A 14,454-nucleotide genomic window follows, 5' to 3' on the forward strand; every position below is an offset into this window, starting at 1 on the left:
CTAAGTGGGGAAGCACATGGGATTAAAATCCCTCATGTAGTCCCCTATGCCAGAGATGGGCAACCTAGGCTAATGGTTGGGCTGCATGAGTGTCCCTCCTTCGTCTCAGTGGACTGCAAGATTGTCATAATCAAGGTGGCTTCCTGTGATAAGCTAGTTTTGCTCATTGTGTTTGCGTCCCTAGAGTTTGCAGGGTATGCTGTTGAACTCTAGCAGCACTTTGGCTGCTGACGGAGCATGCGGCTTTTACAGTCAATGTTGTTGGCAATCAGCACTCACCTCACTTCATGTGTGTGTCACTTTAGTAATACTGGTAGGAAAAAACTACCCGAGGTCGATCTTCCCGAGTTCAATTTTGTGTGTTTCATAAAGAGGCGTGAAATTGATCTGTCTGGGGTTGGCAGTAGACCCCGTACTCCTCACTATTGAGAGGAGTTAAGGTAGGTCAATGGGAAAAATACTCTTCCTTAGTAAAGACAAGTAAGTCGATTTCTGATACATTGATTCTAGCTACACAATTGCCATAACTAGAATTGCATATCTGAAATCACCTTTCAGGTCTAGTGTAGACCTGGTCTTGTTGTAAATTCCTCTCTTAAGAGAATATGTCCCTGGCCATGGGCTGTGAGGTTTGTGTGCCTTTCACTACCTTTTCCAGACAGCCTACAGAAGCTGAGCATTTTAAAAAACAAAAAGTTTACATTTTGTTTCTCCTGACTTTATTCTCTATCAGTCCGCATGAAAATAAAATGAAAATAAAGAAAAATTTACTTTAAAATGTAAAGCTAAAGTGATTATACAAATAGGTATAATGTAAGGGATATAGGATGGCCGTTGGGAAGGCTGGTTAGAATGAATATTTATGAGGTTAATGAATATTTATAAGTTAGGGTTTAAAATCCTGTAATCCGATAGGTAGATTCTAGATGCTCATGAATATGCAATTAGAGAGTGCATCCTGGTTGCCGGGGTAACACAGGTGTGGACCTGGCAGGTGGAGGTGTCCAACCAGGTCCGCCCTGGCTCCATAAATTCTGGAGCACACCCTGCAGCCAGTCAGTCCGCCGGAGGACAAAGAAGGAAGCGGCTCGGAAGACCAAAAGACTGTGACAAGAGCTGGACTTTCACCCATAGCCGAAGACTGCTGGCGGAAAAAGCTGAAGCTGAGCGTCGTGTCAATCGTCGCACGCTAGCCGCCGTGGGCCATAGAAGATACCAGGAGAAGATCAGAAGAGTTCCAGAGAGCTGAAATCACTCTAAAGGCCCCAGTGATTTTATCTGGGGGGCTCACCTGGCAGACTGCGCCGGCAGGTGCCCTGCATGGGTGAGCTGCAGAAGCAGCCCTGCCCTTTCAACCATCAACCCCTGCAGGCCGGCGGCAGAAATACAGGCTGCCCTTTTCCAGGAGGTTTTTGTTCACCAAGCCGGTCTTTTCCTCCTGGCTTCTTGCCTCCCCTTTACTTTCCTGTCAGACCTGTCTGCGGCTGCCGTATAAGCGCGCCGTGAGGGTCATCCTTTCCTAGCCTCAAGGGAAGAGACCCGCGGGCCCGGTGCCCGGACCACAGAACAGGATAGTGAAGGTATTTAGAAACAACCAGATCTCCCAGTAACATGAGTAACTGGATGAGTTTGTTTTATTGTTTGTGTTGTGTGTTCGCTTGTTGTTATATGTGTCAGGAAATGGATACAGGATATGTGTTTTTTCTGTTATCTATGTTACTTCTTGTAGCTACACTGATGTTTATAATCTGTTACTGTTGTTATGTTCACAAAAGGGTTAGAAATACAGAGCAAATCTAAACGCGTCTTATATTTTGTGATCCTTACTTTCTAGTGTCCAATTGTAAAGCACAGGAGGCCGGTCTTATTGACCTAGCCTGAAAATAATACATACAAATAGAAGACTAGATAAGTTAATATAGCCTATTATTATTATTTGTATTATATAACAGAGCTGTCAGCTCCCCCACTATATAGGAGGGGTAGAGCAGCTCTGGGAAAACCCATTAACAGGGATAACCCCAGCATTATAGCCCCTTAAGGGCGATTAGGTTCTGCAGTAAAAGGCTACCTGTAATTCGGTGGTCAGAATAAGCAGTTCCACTTTTTGAGGGGATAACCTTTAAATAGGAAAACCCCATATATTGTTATTTATAAGGTAAAAACCTGTTGGTAAATCCCATATTTATACTGGGCTCTCCCCTGTTTGGCCGGCAGGGCAACCCACTTAATATAAATAAAAATCCTATAGCGTAGCATAGGTAAATTTCTTTATTTAATAAAATCTGCTCCCCAAGGTAACTCGGCCTAGGGTTGAGCGACCCTGGTGAACCTCAGGAAGAGCCAGGGATATATTAAAAAATTAAATACAGCTCTGTAACGATTTTTCCATTTACAGCAGGCGACGAAGAATAGAATGAGCTCCTTCGGACACAGAGTAAGTAGCAGGAGGGGTTAGTTATAGTGTTATTGTTGCAAGTGATACATTGATTTGAAGGCTATTAGTCTATAAGTAAAATAATCCTGTGCTAGGCCTAGAAAGGTAGGGAAGATAATTAGGTGTAGTTTTGGTATATAAAAACAAAATATATCCCTTCAAAATAGAAAAGATATTGATACTCCTAATAAAAGGCATTGCTGGGTTGAACTTATCCCTGTTGTCTGTCGTCCTTTCCTGGGAACGGAGCAGCTCGTCTCAACCCTGTAAACCTTATTGGATTAGAACCCCGTTGACATAGAGAGAAGTTGCGGGGTAAAACCTGGGGCAGTTGCCACTGGTGGAGCGCCTTTGAGTAACCTCTTGTTTTTGGTTGCATCACTGTGCTGTCCACTCAGAACCCTCCGTTAGGTCTAAGATGTTCTGGGGTAGTTATTGCTGTGCTCTTCATCCTGGTCTGATTCTAGCCGCGTTATATCACTGCATTATCTTCACAGTAGCAAACTGAGATGAAGGCTGGTCTACTGTTCAAGTTTCAAGCCTAGCACAGGGAGACTGAGGTTCAGTTCCCTGCTCTGCAATAGGATTCCTGTATGACCTTAGGTAAACTTACACTTTGTCTTGATTCCCATTTTGTGAAATGGCTGCAGTAGCACTGCCTTACCCCACATGGTGGCATGAAGATATACCATTAAGCATTATGAAATACATGCATATTATGGATGATGGAGATTATATAAGTACCTGGCTGTGTCTGCACTAGCCAAAAACTTCGAAATGGCCATGCAAATGGCCATTTCGAAGTTTACTAATGAAGCGCTGAAATACATATTCAGCGCCTCATTAGCATGCGGGCAGCCGCGGCACTTCGAAATTGACGCGCCTCGCCGCCGCACGGCTCGTCCCAACGGGGCTCCTATTCAAAAGGACCCTGGCTACTTTGAAGTCCCCTTATTCCTATGAGCAGATGGGAATAAGGAGACTTCGGAGTAGCTGGGGACCTTTCGAAAAGGAGCCCCGTCTGGATGAGCCGCGCGGCGGTGAGCCGTGTCAATTTTGAAGTGCTGCGGCCGCCTGCATGCTAATGAGGCACTTAATATGTATTTCAGCACTTCATTAGTAAACTTCGAAATGGCCATTTGCATGGCCATTTCGAAGTTTTTGGCTAGTATAGACACGGCCCCTATGTTTTATTTGCATCCAAACTCAAATAAGACATAACTAATACTTTTCATAAGGAATTATGTGGTGGTCCATCTATTACTGAAGGCATTTTAGTGATCTTTTTTCCAAAAACATTTGCAATCTGATGGCCTACTGGAGCCATCCCTACTCTTTGATTCTCAGGTACTAGTGGTGGCCCATAGCACTTTTTATCATACCTTTTTCTAACTGCGTATTTTACTGTAACAGCTCTTAAAGCAATGGGTGAAGGCTTTTTGTCTGAAATAGGCAACAACAGGTAATACCTGAAGCTGGTCATTTGGCCAGACTTTACATGTGCCCATCCATGACTTTTGTTTGTCACTTACAAGACCAAGCTACCTTACTACATTCTATTTAGATATTGGTGAAGCAAGCACCTGTCTGCTTTGCATGTATGGTGGACAGCAGATTGTAGTTAGCCCAGGCCCTGATCTTGTACTTTCTATCAGTAACTATGCACAAGTAGTCCCTTTTACTCATGTGCAAAAGTTATTCCCATATTTTCAAGATCAGCACTGTAAGGTGTAAATTCTCTGAGATCGTCTTCTTGTAAATTGGAATTTATCACATGGAAAGGTAACTATAAATGTGTAATTAAAATCAGACCAACTCTCTAAGCTTTTTTTTCTGTTAAGTTCTGGGTGCAAGTCAATGTGTAGACTTTCATTCTTCAAGACCTGAAGTTTCAGGAATCCTTTTCTGAAAAGTATCCCTTACCATAAATGCATTGAGGTAAGCAAAATCAGACTGAGAGACATATTATTTAAGGTAAAATGTATTAGAGTGGCTGTCTTCTCTTTGATGATCTCCCAAAGGTCAGGGCAAAATATAATTCTCTCTCCCTTTTTCGTTACTTTTTTTTCAGCTAGGTTTTGCATTTTGTTCAGGTTTTGGTTGTCAATTAGGTCATTTTGTATTTTTCACAAATGTCTATTTGTCTCATTTCTTTCAGACAGGGCAGATGCCAGCACTTGTTAAAGACGGCAAATATAATTCATAGGTGTCAAGAACTGAGAATTAAAGTGCTTCCAGCTAGCACTAAGTGCCCTTTAAAAACAAGCCACGTTCTTACTCTAGTAAAGCTATGATCCCATAAACACATATTGAACAATGTTCCTATTTTTTCCACCCAGGCGCAGAACAATATTTCTGTGCGCAGAGGCATGTTTAATGTGCACCCCAGGTAGTAACCAAACCTGTGGAGGCTCCGCTTATCAGCTGGGCTGCATCTGACTCTCTCCTGAGCTGTGGCACAAGGGCACATTAGGTATGAGTAATCCCATGAAGTTCAGTGGGATTTTCGTCACGGCTGTAACACCACGCACGCTTCAGGCGAGTCCGTGGGTGGCAGGGCAAGGCCGAAGTGCCCAAGGATGGTTAAAACAGCCCAGCAGGTGCTTTCTGCAGGCCTGAGGCTGGCAGCCCCCGCTCTAACCCTGCCTCCTGCCGGGCTGTGCGTGGCCCTGAGCCAGCTCCCGTCTCTGCTTCGGCTTCCTCTCCTGCCACCTGGTCCCTTGTTGCAGGCGGCCCTTCCGCGCGGCGCTGGGGCTGGAGCCCAGCCGCCTCCGCCCTGGCGGCACAGCCCAGCAGGAGCCATTGGTGGGTGGCACCGCCGCCCCGCTCCCGCGGACTTGCAGGACCCGATCCCCGCGGGCTGGCCCCGGAGCGCGGCCCGGGCAGGAGCGAGGGGGTCGCGGGGCGGGGCGCGGCGCGGCGGCTGCTCTGCGCAGCGGCGGTGGGAGGCCAGGGCCGGCCGGGCCGGGCCGGGCCGGGAAGGGGAAGAGGCGGGGCCTGGCGCCGCGGCGGCCCTGGTACAATAGGGCTCCTGTGCGGCCTCCGCCGCCTGCCTCAGCCAGCCAGCCCGGCATGAGCGGCGCGGCCGGGGCCTAGGCGCGCGTGGCCGGCACGGGAGGCGGCAGCAGAGACGCCCCCGCCGGGGAGGGCGATGAGTGGCGGGGAGCGGCCCTGAGCGCCCCGGAGCCGCTGCGGCCGCACACGCCGGGGGACGCGGGCGCGGCCAGAAGGTGAGCGGGGCCCTGCGGGCGGGAGCCTCGTGGAGGCGGCGCGGGCGTTTGGCGCCAAGGCCGCGGGCGGGGGGTCCCCCTCCCTGCCGGGCCGGGCCGCGCGGCGAGAGCGGCGGCGGGAGGTTCCTTTCTCCGCCCCCTCCCACCTCCGGCAGCATTTGGGGCGGGGGCGCCAGGGGCCGGGGGGAATGAGCCGCCTCGGCGGGGGGAGGCGCCGGGCAGCTCCTCGCAGCCCGTCCTTTCTCTCCCTGCCCGCCCCACGTGCGCCCACAAAGGGGCAACAACAAGTGCACGAGTTGCCGGCGGCCTCTGGGTTTGTCTCTGCAGCCCGGTGTGCCGAAGTCACGCTCTGCCCCGGGGGCCCGGCAGCGCGGGGGAGCGGCGGCAGTGTCAGGAGGCGATGAGCTCTCGTGGGGCAGAGCCCCTGCCTCGGCTCTGGCGGTCTGTCCCCACTGGAGCGCCTCCCCTGGGGATTATGTTGTGAGTCTTTCAAGTGCTGCAGAACTGCTGGGTGGTTCTGTTCGGCTGCAGACTAACCCAGCTCCCTCTCCTTTACAGGTGAAGTGATGGGTTGGTGGGGGTTTTTAGCCGGTTTTAGTTAAGCCCGTGCAAAGCCCAGGGGGGATGCTGTTATTTCTGGGGGAGTGGCTTATTTTGACTGAGCATAAATTGATCAGAAAATGTAAACTCGACAGAAATAAATCCTCCCCCCACACTCCCCAAGAAATGTAATTTCTGCAGATGAGACCCTTGTGCTGATCCGGCTGAAAGTAAAGGAGCCTTGTAAAGGGCTTACCAGGTCAGTGTGCACTTATAATAATGTCTTGGTATTTAAACTGTAAATACTGCTATAATGCTAAAAGAGCCCGATCGGAGCTTTACTACACCATGCTCTGGGCATATGCCTGTATTTATTTATCTCTGCTTATCATATAACCTAATAAGAGAAGTCTATGCTGAAATGTTCTTTGTTCACTGCAGCTAGATGTAAAGACTTGTTAGTTTCTGCATGAGTCTGCTTAATCATAAAAGCTGCATCTGGGTGTGGTGGGAGGTTAGTCTAGTTTGCAAAACGAGTCTTGCCTTTAAATGACATATTCTGCCACGAGAAATAGTTAGACTGAAAAGTATGTAGCTAATGTGGAAGAGTTGTTGTAAGGTATTTAAGGTATGTTTTGCCAATATTTCTCACTTGATATGTGAAAGTAAATCAGGCAAGCTTTTAATGAATCTGAAATATTTCCTCATTTTTAAAACTTTTTAAAAGATGGTAATTTAATAGCTAAAATAACAAATACTAGCATAATCTTTTCATGTACATGGTGTTGGAAGTATACAAATCATAGCCCTGGAATTAGAAATTGGAAGTTTCTATTGCTACTGTCCAGACACCACCTGTCATGTCAGTACTTTTCTCAGGCTGTGTCTACATTACCACCTTCCTTCAAAGGAAGGATGGTAATGAGGCTGTTCAGAGTTTACTAATGAAGTGCTGCTGTGCATAGGCAGCACTTTATTAAGCAAATACCCCCCCGTGGCAACTCTGAAGTTTTAAACTGCGAAGCACCTGCCCCCGTCTAGCCCCAGCGTTAAGATGCCCCAGCACTTTGAAGTACAAGCAGGAGTTTAAAAACTTTGAAGGAAGGATGGTAATGTAGACACAGCCTCATTGTATTTGCCTCATGTTGTTGTGCTCTTTGAAACACTTTTTTGTTTTTATACTTGTTGTTGTGCTCCCAATATGAGTAGGTGGTGTTATAATACAAATAATGTTTATAAACCAATTGAATTATATGGTAAAACATGGAAGAGTGTTCATAATTTTGTGGGGCAGTTAGCAATATTAAATAACCTTACCAAAGAGGGTGAAGTAGTACACTTTCTTTAAAACATCATTTCCGTAAATCAAGCCTGTTCAGTGCTGTAGAAAGTTCAGTTATATATAATTCAGAACTCGGAGTGGAAGCTTCTTTCTAGGGGATTAAAACAGCAAGAAGGCCTGTGGCACCTTATAGACTAACAGATATTTTGGAACATAAGCTTTTGTGGGCAAAGACCTGCTTTGTCAGACGCATGTGAAGTGGGTCTTTGCCGATGAAAGCTTATGCTCCAAAATATCTGTTAGTCTGTAAGGTGCTGCAGGACTTCTCGTTCTTTTTAGTTTTTCTTTATGTATTTGGCAGCAGTTTGTGTGACGAGTCACTGTTTTGATGATCTGTTGCACTTCTTACATCACATGGTGCTACGCTTCTGAAAATGTTATTTTTGTGGGGCGGCTTAGTTGTCTTTACTATTTCTGAACAAAACAAAAGGATGTTTTCAGTTTCTTCTCTGAAGCTGACATGCTGGGGGGCATGTGCATGGAGAAGAATAGAAAGATGTGAGCATGTTAAGTAGCGTACCTCTTAGTGTCAGAAGATCCATCAAAATGTATAAACTGGAAACCAGAAAAAAACCTTGCATGTGTCTCTTAGGTGGTTTTAAAGGCTGTTATATTAGAAAAATGAGTTTTGAAATGAGCTGATTTTAAAAAAGAAAAATCATGTCACTGTAGTGTACGCTATAAAATGATTTGGGTCTATTTTGCATGAGCTTCTGACTTCAAGTCAGACCAACATGCTATTCCTTATATTTTTAAGATTTAAGAAATGGGGGCACTGGGTGTTGGGTCATGTTGTTTGCAGATGTGGGGAAACCTATTCACATTTTGTGTGAACTATAAATCATCAAAAACTCCTGCCCCCACCCTCTCCATCACCATTTCCCCTTTATTTTGTGGGTCTTCATTTAAAAAAAAAAACTGCTTGCTTAAGGTTCTGAGAAATCTGAGCAGTTTTCTTTCTAGAGCGAGCGAGTGAGTAATACAGCAAGTTCCTGAAACAAAGATTGTCAAAGGAGATGACCTGTGAAGACCTGCCATGGTGTCAAAACTTACTGCCTGTTGAAATCAGTGGAATTCTTTTGTGACAGTAGGTGTCCGTGTTAGTTTCAGAGGGGTAGCTGGAATAGTTTGTTTCAGCAAAACAATGGGTAGTCCTCTGGCACCTTGACCACAAATAAGTTTATCTTCCTAAGTGGTTTTTTTTTTTTTTGTGGGTTGGAGGCCACTTCCTCTGATGAAGTGGATTCCAACCTGCTAGAGCTCCTGCCTAAAAAAATTCTGAGGGTTTAAGGTGTCATAGGACTCCTCTTTGGTGGGTTATTTTATTTTATTTATTTATTTGCCTTTATAAGGGGACCTCTGTGCAGGATTGGGGTTAAAACCTCTTTCTCTTCCCACCTGTTGCTTGTGTACTCACTCAGGCAGAGAAACCAGTAAGTTTATGCGTCATTTCTTGGGATCTTAGAGGCTGTCATCCTGGTGATTTAAAATAAAGAAAAACTAAATTATGAACTTTTCACTAGGACGTATTTTTTTGTCTTACAGAAGTTTTTGCCATTTTTTAAAAGCTGTTTACATGTAATTTACTCTAAAGAACGTTTCCAAAATCTCTTTCCATTGGTGAACTACTCTTGTGGAGAATGTTGAGTGCCTTTATGGTTGTGGATACTTGACTTCCTGGGTAATACAATGATCCAATTTGTTTCTACTTGACAGTGCTGTCATAACTTAACTTGAAAGCTGAGACATTGAATTAAAATTTCTCACCATCCTTCTGTTATTTGGCACCTACAGTATGTTGAGCATTGTATGATGCCCGAGATAATCTCTGTCTCAGAGGAAGTGGCTACACTAGCCCCCCTGCTTCAAAAGGGGAATGCTAATGAGGCACTTGCCATGAATATGCAGCACCTCATTAGAATAATGGCAGCCACATGTGTTTTGAAGGTGCTGTTTTCGAAACACATGCCGCCAGTGTAGATGGGCCTTTCAAAAGGATCCCCCGGATTTTGAAAGCCCCTTCTTCCCATTTGATTTTGAAAAGGGGCTTTCGAAATCTGAGGGGTCCTGTCAAAAGGCCCCGTCTATACCAGTGGCGTGTATTTTGAAAGCAGCACTTTCAAACCATGTGTGGCTGCCATTATACTAATGAGATGCTGCATATTTATGGAAATGCATCATTAACATCGGCCGAAGTGTCTCATTAACCTTTCAAAAGGTGGGGGCTAGTGTAGCCACGGCCAGGGGGCTTTCATCATGGGTAGACTGCTCATTAAAGTCATTGGGGACTTCTTTGACACACCAGTCTACTCGTTTTACTTTGCTGGATTGGGGCTAAAAAGATAATGCAGAGAAAACAGGAAGTAGTGGGATAATTTAGGGTGGACCTCACTAAGGGGACTTGTGTTGCAATTGTCAGTGTTGCTGCTCTTAAATGAAGGACAGTACATTGCCTGTGCAATGAACTGGAAGAGTTAGGTGCTTAGAAGTGATAAAAGGCAGCATCTGGAATGGAAAGTAGCTCAAGCTTTCCAGTAGAGTGCTGAGGAGAGAAGCATGGCTTGAGTTCTACAATTCTCAGTTAAGTTCAGTGCTGAACTCTGGGCCAGACAGCCACATCCCCCACCAGGTTACTAGCAGTGACCCTTCTTCTGGAGTTAGGCCCCCTATGAAAAGTTCATGTTTTTTTCATGAAGGACTGGTGATGGTATTCCCTGTCTGCCTTTACCCTAGTGGTTGGAGCTCTACCTTAGCATGTAGGAGATCTGGCTTGAGGCTCTAGGCTGATTATGATGCAGGGATTCACTGAGGGTATGTCTATACTTACTGTGGGTTTGACATGCTGCGATTGATCCTCCTGGCGTTTGATTTTTGCTGCATCTGTAAACACTTGGCAAATAGATCTCTCTGGGCTCAGCCATCAGCCCTGGTACTCCATGCAAGTATGAGCATGAGCCCAAAGAGCCCTGATCTACACCAGGGAGCAAAGTCAGTCCTGCTATGTTTATTCTAGCTACACTAATGGCATAGCTAGAATTGCATATCTGGTATTGACTTTGTTCTGTATTGTAGACCAGGCCTCATTCTCCTTCGAAGTATGCAGTAGGCTAGAGAGAGTGACTACCTCTGAGTGGGTGGGATACTCACCTGAGAGGTGGGGGAGCTCCACTGAGCATTTATAGAAAGAGAAATTGTTTTAACAGGAGAGATGAGTGAGATCTTCCCAAATTATTACATGCTGCAGTGGCTAGGGCACTCATTTGGGAGGTAGGTGATCCAAATTTGAGGCACTGCTCTGTATCGGACAAGGTGGCAGTTGAAACCTGGACACCCAAGTGAGTACTCTAACAAATGTGCTAAAGGCTATTGGAAGGCTGGGGGGGTGACATCATCACTACTACTCAGGTCTGTTCTGCAAGTATAGGCGTGCTCAGAACATGTATTTCCCCAAAGGCAAGATGGAGGTGCAATGTCTCATTTTGGAATCCTGAAGAATCCTGGGTGGTTGTGATTTTATTCACTGTGGTGTTAAGCAGTGTCATGACTGAAGTGGCTTTGTGCATGTTCAGCTGTTAAAATGTAGGCATTTTCGTGACTCTGCTGGTGTAGGCTTTAGGCTCCTACAGGGTTAGGAAGCAGCAGAGCAATCCCTTTTTGTGAATAATTGGTTGATAACCCAAGTCCCAGCCTTAGTGTCTATGCTGGAAAGGGGATAATCCAACTTGAAATCAATCCGGTTTAAAAAAAAAAAAAAAAAGAGTGCTTTCAGATCTGTGCTGCCCCAAGACCCCTGCCATTAGCTTTGATTTTTATGTTTACATTTTCGTATAAGTGTTTCTCATTATTCGCTCACATGATAGCTAGTATCCCAGGTAGTTACAAGAGGTAATTTTAATTACAGGTTAAACCTCTCTAGTCTGGCACCCTCAGGACCTGACCAGACTGGGTTTGCTGGACTATGGGAGGTCAGTGTTGTCTAGCAACACTTCCACCACTTACTGGGCTTAAATAGGGGTAAATTACAGCTAAATAACAGCACAAAATGCTGAGAGCCAGGACTCGTGGCTGTAACCATATTTTATGGGACCCTGGGAAAACTTGGCCACATTCATGGTATGTGGTCATCTGGCTAACTAAAATCATGCCAGATTACTGATGTTGCTGGATGAGACAATTCTCAATTAGGGAGTTTCAATGTGTGTAATGTGTTCTGTTGATTTTAAAAATGAGCTCTTAAAATACGATATTGGTTTAAAACTAACAGTACATCTGTAGGCAAGGGATTTAAATCTTTGAAAACTTTGAAACTTTAGGCAGCGTGGTCAAATTAACTCTTTGCATGTGATTTGCCGAAGGGCACAGCTTTTCTTATGTCTAGGACTACAGATAGAGTGCTTGCTTACTTTTTGTAGAGCATATTTCACGATTGTGAATGACAACTGCTTTTGTTTGACCTGTACCAAATAGTGTAGCTCCTCAACTTACTTTTTTAAAAATAAAAAAGCTTGCGTAATTCAGAGCTCCACAAATTCATCTGTTTAGGACACAGATTTTTTTAATGTGGTGCATGCGTGCGTGAGAGAGAGAGATGTGGTATTACAGTTTGTTACTTAAAACACACTGATTAAAACATAAATTGGTTTTATAAAAAAGACTTTACAGTGCCACTAAGGCAGGTTCGTGTGTCCTTACTATGTATTGTCGTTAATTTATGAAAATGTTATTACCAACTCTACCAAAGTTTGTATCCTATCTTAAAAGGCAGTTTTCATCACTTTGCCGCTGACAATAGCTATTGGTGATCATCACACAATTTGCCACTGAACTTTGTGGTAAAGATTTAATTTTTGGACAGTTACATGTAAACAAATCCCGTACTTTTTGGTTTTATGGGAGAAATGACACCTTTCTAAAAACTTGTATTTCGTGTCTTTGCTGTATAAAGTTTCAGATACCTTTCGAACCCTAAAACAAAACTAATGAAGTCAGAATTACAACAAAAAAATTTGGGACCTACTCTGTTTAAAACTTGGAAGCCCCCAAGTTAATAGTAGCTCATTAGGGATGTTTCTGTTGCTGCAATGGAAGCCAACAGATACTTGCTTCTTAAAAAGCTGCGATACAACATGCTGACAGTATAGGTCTGTGGAGGATATAGCAAATAAGAATGGGGCTCCTTTGGGATTAAAGGAAATGGTGGGGTACTGTTGGTGCTCTTGAAAATGGAGTCAGTTACCTGCCTTTGTAAATATAGATTGAGCAGCCTGACGTGAGGCTCCCTTTTTAAGAATATTGGTACAATGATAGATATCCAGCTTTGTGCAAGTGGTCACTAAGGCTGTATCTAGCTTACAGAGAGCTGTTGGTGATGCCTAAAGAGCAAGTTTGAAAATGGGGCCAAGTGTCAGGAAACGCCCCCCACCTTCTGCTGAGACATCTCTTATTTTTCATGGATTCTACTTATCAAAGTGGAGACTAAATGCTGCAAATACCTCTGTTTTAATCCTAGCTGCTCAGGGAGAGACAAAAAAATGGCTTATATGCGCCCAGCTGGCTACTAAAACTGTTCCTGCCTGTTGCTTACTTTGTTTTATTCTTCTACCTCAGAGATGGGTTGGTATGGTTATGCAGGATACTCTTTGTTATCCGGATCTTTTCTAACCAGAATTCTCAGTTAACCGGAAAATTTTGTGAATGGCAGTATACGTATTTTTTCGTTTACCAAATTACCTGGAATGCATTTCTGGTTGTAGTGTTCAGTTTGACTAACTGGAATCCCCCATTTCCCTGACATTTCCGAATACCAGAGTACGCTGTACAAATATAACCAAAGACTATAGAAGAAGCATTGATACCAGTAACTAATTGTTTAAATTTTTAACTTTATTTAGCAAGTTCATAATTTTATGTTTTGGAATGTCAGCTGTTGTAAATATTTAATAAATAATTTCAGGGAAGAAATCTTGGTGTATGGGTTGTTTAGCTCCTCAGTGTCCAATACATTTGCCATTCGACACGTAGTGAACAGGACACCACGGAGTGGCGATTCCAGCTCTGGAGCTGCATGCAGCTGTTGGAGCCTTTAAATGTGGTTTCTCCTAGAGCTGCATGTGGGGAGTGCTGTCCAGCCACTCTGTACACGTGCTGCATCGCTTGGTGTGAGAACCACATGGTGGCTCCGTCAGCTCTGTTGCATTGCTGGCGTTGATTTAGAATAGGGGATGCTGAGGGGGTGAAGATTTATGTAGAGCGGGAGGGCAGGGCTTTGGCAAATATGGAAGGGTGACAACCACAGGTGTGGCAATCTTTGAATTCCTTTTGGACACCTCTGGTATAGCTCCTTGTTTGTAGTGAAAGGTTGCTCATGTAGGATTTTGTCTCCTTGATGATATAACTGAAACTTCTTAAACATGAAAATAAGAGAGTACTACAAACAGCCAGACTAATAAAGGTTTGTACAAAAATTGGGGGGGTTGACTGAATAGATGCCTCTCCAGCTCTCTCTCTCTCTCTCATGCAGAATCTCAGTGAACTGAATTTAGGTTTTTAATTCATGAAGATATTCCCAAGTCAACTTTTAAATGATTTAACAGACTTCAAATGTAAATAGAGCTTAAATAAGCATTTATAAGAGATCTATTGTTTTGAGCACAACAAATATCTGTACCTATCATGTAGCATATATAGCAAAATAAATGGGAATGTTTTTTATCTTTTTCCCACTGCTTCACACCAGTTCTTTCCAGTTTTAAATGACCATGTGCAAAAGTGATGATGAACCAGTAAGGTGGGCCTTGTGATAAGGAAAAGCATGAGAAGTCCTATGTAGGATCATTTATGATGTCTCTTTTGTTTTTTTTTATTCTATTGCAACAACTTTTTTTTTCTTTTCCAATTCTTTTTTT

At 44.3% G+C, this 14,454-nt stretch overlaps 1 protein-coding gene across 4 annotated transcripts in view; it reads left to right on the forward strand.

The window, feature by feature from the left end:
- Nucleotides 1-5,449: 5,449 nt before the first annotated feature.
- The window catches only part of JADE3 (jade family PHD finger 3), a 79,982-nt gene continuing 70,977 nt past the window's right edge, over nt 5,450-14,454 (forward strand). For 2 of the 4 annotated variants that reach the window (XM_074992125.1, XM_074992100.1), the window contains exon 1: nt 5,450-5,667. The gene's annotated coding sequence lies outside the window, so the exon portion shown is untranslated. Of the gene's footprint in view, nt 5,668-6,362; nt 6,467-14,454 lie in introns of all 4 variants that reach the window. The other 2 variants (XM_074992106.1, XM_074992114.1) reach the window with 2 other exon arrangements.

The sequence above is a fragment of the Carettochelys insculpta genome, chromosome 1, assembly GCF_033958435.1.
Source record: "Carettochelys insculpta isolate YL-2023 chromosome 1, ASM3395843v1, whole genome shotgun sequence".
NCBI lineage: Eukaryota > Metazoa > Chordata > Testudines > Carettochelyidae > Carettochelys > Carettochelys insculpta.